Genomic DNA, 4382 nt, shown 5'->3' on the forward strand with positions numbered 1-4382 from the left:
CGTTTCTTGTAGCACACTTCAACAATCTGACCTAGGCCCTTTCCACGTCTATATCCAACCCCTGATTTTCCACGATCAACAACATTTGTAGAGATTGGAGAAAGTTCTCTAGTAATTACCAGTTTTTCCAACATGTTTTGAATTTCATGCTGGATAAAGAGGGAAAAGGCTCGATTTCTATCTGGAAACGACCCCATCATCAAGATTGTGGATGTTATCATTGCATAATCATCGTTCAAGCCATTAAGAAACAATATAGTAGAATCTTCATTATCACATTTCTTCGAATTCACCATGGCTTAACAACACAAAGACAAAACTAATGAATCTACAATTGGAAGATCATGACTTCATAATTTAAAATATCATTTCAATCAAGTATTTTTTTTTTTTTTTTGAGGGAGTAAGTATTTTGGTTTTGATAATTACATGATTATTGTTTATGTTGATTTAATTATATGATAGCTAAGTATTATAAAACATATTGATTAGAAACAAGTAATTCCTCTAATTTTATTTTTTACAAAGTGATTAGCACTTCTGTTAATTCATTTATGGATTCAACTTCTTTAAAGTGAATAGTCATTATTAAAGTGAGAAATAAATTAAGAGTTGATATTTTAATTGGACATAATTTGTTATGTATGTGCAATATAATACAAACCATTAATTTATTTATCATTGATTAATTACTCTCTCTAAAGCGAATTGTTCAATTTAGAGGAGTCTTGTCCTTAATTTCCATAGCCTTAAAAAAACGAATTTTCATAATTACTAGAAGATCGTTTCATTTCATGCATGGACCAAATGAAAATCAATGTGATCAATAGACACAACACAACTTTTAAAAAAATAAAAATTATTACTTACTGTTACTCTTTGAGATGAATTTTTATGCATCAATAGTGTAATTTTTGTAAACATACATAATACATCCAATCAAATTATATTATGATACCACTTTTATATATTTCTAAATTATCTTTACAAAATATTTATATGGTGAGATACCATGAATGTATAATTTTTTTGTGGTAATAGTCATTTTGGTCTCTAAATGTGTAACGAGTAGCTACAATAGTCCCTCACTATATCGAAATTTAAAATAGTCCATGATTGTAAACTTCGTTAGTCAATTTAATCACTGACATTAAAATACTTCGTTAATAAATCCTTATAGGTACTTCCTTATTGCCATTTTACTCCATACATGAAAAGAGTTATTGTGAGTATTGATGTATTATTTTAGCGTCAGAGACTATTTCGACTAACAAAGTGCACAATCAAAGACTATTGTGACTACTCCTAACACATTCAGGGACTAAAAGAACTATTAATCCATTTTTTTACCATCACAATGCATATAAACTAAATCCTTGTTCTTAATTATTAAATATTATTGAACAATATACATACATATACATGATGGGTGTGTATAGCTCCATCACAATCTATAAGGGAAGGAAACATAAGGGAGAAAAAGAGGCAATAGGTAGACAATAGACTGTAGAATTAAAAAGGACTAATTTGTTATTAATATTGAAAAAAGTTCTCTAAAGTTCTTCTGTCATTATCATTGATATCCACAGAATCCATCAATTGTGTTAGCCTCTCACTGAGATCTTCCACCTCTTTCTGAAGCCTCCTAATATGATTCAATGTTTCCTGCAAGATCTTGGAAGCTGATTGCTGCAAAACAACAAAAACTACTTGTTGGAAAGAAAAAGAAAGACAAGTGTATAATTCTAGAAAAAAAGCTTGTTTATCTATGTTTAGATTAAAATTTGGCATTTAAAAAAACAAAGAAGATAAAATATAGGTAACGTTCCTACTATTTTTGAAAGAAAAAGATAGTATAGGTGACACTAACAATTTTATAGGGATATGAACAAAAATTATCTCTTTGTGAGATGAACGTAATGTAAGAATGTTGCTTATAGCAGTGTATCTGTATGTATCTAAGTTCAATATTTTTTTAAAATGTTTTATTTAAAAAATTAATGTTTTTTGAGATAAAAATTTATATTGTTTATGTTTTTGTTGTTTTTTTTTTTGGTCAATTAAGTAGACTAATGGCTAGAGCTCACACATTTTAAATGTGGAGAAGTGAGGTCTCCGAAGTTCAAACCCCAACCCTTATATATAATATACAATATCCCTACTAACTAAGCTAAGCTCACAGGAATTATTGTTTTCGTTCTATGAACTATGAGGTGTGTTAACAATGCACTTTTTTCAAAACATATCCTTTTATGGATTGAAATTATACATAATTCATGCCATACATAGATGAATTAAAATGCATAAAATTTTCAACTAACAATATAGTGCACAAAAGAGTCTGATGTACAATGTGTTGTTAGCATAATTCTTCCATTTCTAGAGAGGTCTTCTTTGGTGCTTCATAAATATATGATTTTATCAAACACAAGTTAACTTATTTTAAAAAAAAAAATCAAACACAAGTTAACTATATACTACTTTGATTTTATTTATTTTTGGGTTAAATATGTTTTGCTCCCTGTAAATATATCAAATTTTTATTTTAGTCCTATAAAATTTTCAATAACAACTTTTGATCCCTATTTTTAAATGAACTCACGTATTTTTTTAATGAAATTGTGCAGAAATGTGTAGAATATTGTAAAAATCTCTCCAAAAAAATATAATTTAAAAAAAAATGAATTAAATATGAATTTTTAACCACCAAAAATATAAAATTCTTATTTAACTCATGTCTAGTTAAAAAAATTCTATCTTTTTTGGAGAGATTCTTATAATATTATAAACTTTTCTACAAAGTTTTATTAAAAAATATGAATTCTATATATGAGTTTACTTAAAAGGAATGATCAAAAGTGTAGATGCAAAACTTTTTGGGAGTAAAAGTTGAAGAAATTTTTTAAAGGGAGTAAAAGTGAAATTTTTTTTTAAAAGGACTAAAACGAAAAATTGATATATTTATAGAGACCAAAAATATATTTAACCATTTATTTTTTCATATGAAAGAAGTCGTATAATAATAAGCCAAACAATTGGCAGCATTGTGAAAAAAATTGGTCAACATTTTCAAATGCTTCCAAAATCAGTTTGTAGAAACAATCTCTTTATCAATTATAAGCTAATTACGTACTAACTTCCAAGCAAAATTCCAATTGCAATCTAAACTGGTCTTTGATTAGTTGTTTTTTCCTTACACAATTCAAAGGTGATAAACGTGATAAACAGGTTGTAAATTGTAGAATATGAAGTAATTTACTCATATATATGAATTATACAATTTATGGTTTTATAACATTCATGGTTCCAAGCCAAAACTTTAGTGCAGGTGCAAATTGTCGTCTTTTACTTACAACTTTGTCATGTAATACAAACCAAATGTAAATTTATTTTCTTATATATATATATATATATATATATATATATTAAAACATGGAGCCAAAAAAAAAATCATATTATAGTAATTAACATAAATAAACTTTAACTTGGTGAAAATAACCCAAGTATTTTTTTTAAATAAATTAAGCTAAAGATGTCATTACTATTGCAACCACCATATATCTGTCTAGCTATATATACAAAGTAAAATTGGTTTTCTCAAAGTAAAATTGGTTATGGAATTAACTATTGGAAACAATGTATGTAATTATGTAGAGCATGCAAATATGAATTCACTAGTTTCTTGGACATGATCAAATTAATCATACCCTTGAGTTGTTTCTTTGGTTCAGCTGAGGCAATAGTAGTTGTAACCTTGACACAAGATCATTAATCTGTTTCTCTTTCAACTTTGAATCTCTTGAGTTTCTTTGGCTAGACATGACTCTCTTTTCTTAATTTTCTTGTGCTTACAATATTTGGCCTTTGATAATATTGTTCTAGTGTGTTGTGTTGCACCAAAAGAAGGTGGTGTTTAAATAGAGGAAGATTCTGAGTGGGAGGTTACTGTTTGGAATAAGACACTACTGACAAACATTATTAATTTGAATTTTGAGTTGTTTGAATCAAGCTCTCTTTATCACACATTTGTGCAGTACACATATATGGCCCACTATTACTGTGGATTTTATAGTTGTTGCCTAACAAAAACCTTTGGAATATGATACTATGAGCTTAACTTATTTCTTGATGCATGTATCCTCAAGGAAAACATTAATATTGTTTTGGGTTAAACATTTTAATAAGTTATGATGTGTTATTTGGTATGTGTCTCATTTGTGTCTTATATGTTTGAGTTGTATTTATAGTTTTTTGCTTTTTTTTTTTTTTCTTCTCACAAAATTAGAAGTGTATGTCGTTAATGACATTCCAACTACTTTGGTACGTTAGTGAGACAACAATCACCTTCCACGCCTTAAAAATATTATTAAAAAATAGAGAAA

The 4382-nt window shown here is 27.4% G+C and overlaps 1 long non-coding RNA gene across 1 annotated transcript; it reads right to left on the reverse strand.

The window, feature by feature from the left end:
- Window positions 1-1512: 1512 nt before the first annotated feature.
- On the reverse strand, window positions 1513-3882 carry LOC120577144 (uncharacterized). The gene is made up of 2 exons (XR_005643198.1): window positions 3708-3882; window positions 1513-1689 (listed from the first exon to the last, which is right to left on the reverse strand). It is a non-coding gene; the product is annotated as an uncharacterized lncRNA (long non-coding RNA).
- Between the last annotated feature and the right edge of the window lie 500 nt (window positions 3883-4382).

This window comes from Medicago truncatula, chromosome 7 (assembly GCF_003473485.1).
Source record: "Medicago truncatula cultivar Jemalong A17 chromosome 7, MtrunA17r5.0-ANR, whole genome shotgun sequence".
Taxonomy (NCBI): domain Eukaryota; kingdom Viridiplantae; phylum Streptophyta; class Magnoliopsida; order Fabales; family Fabaceae; genus Medicago; species Medicago truncatula.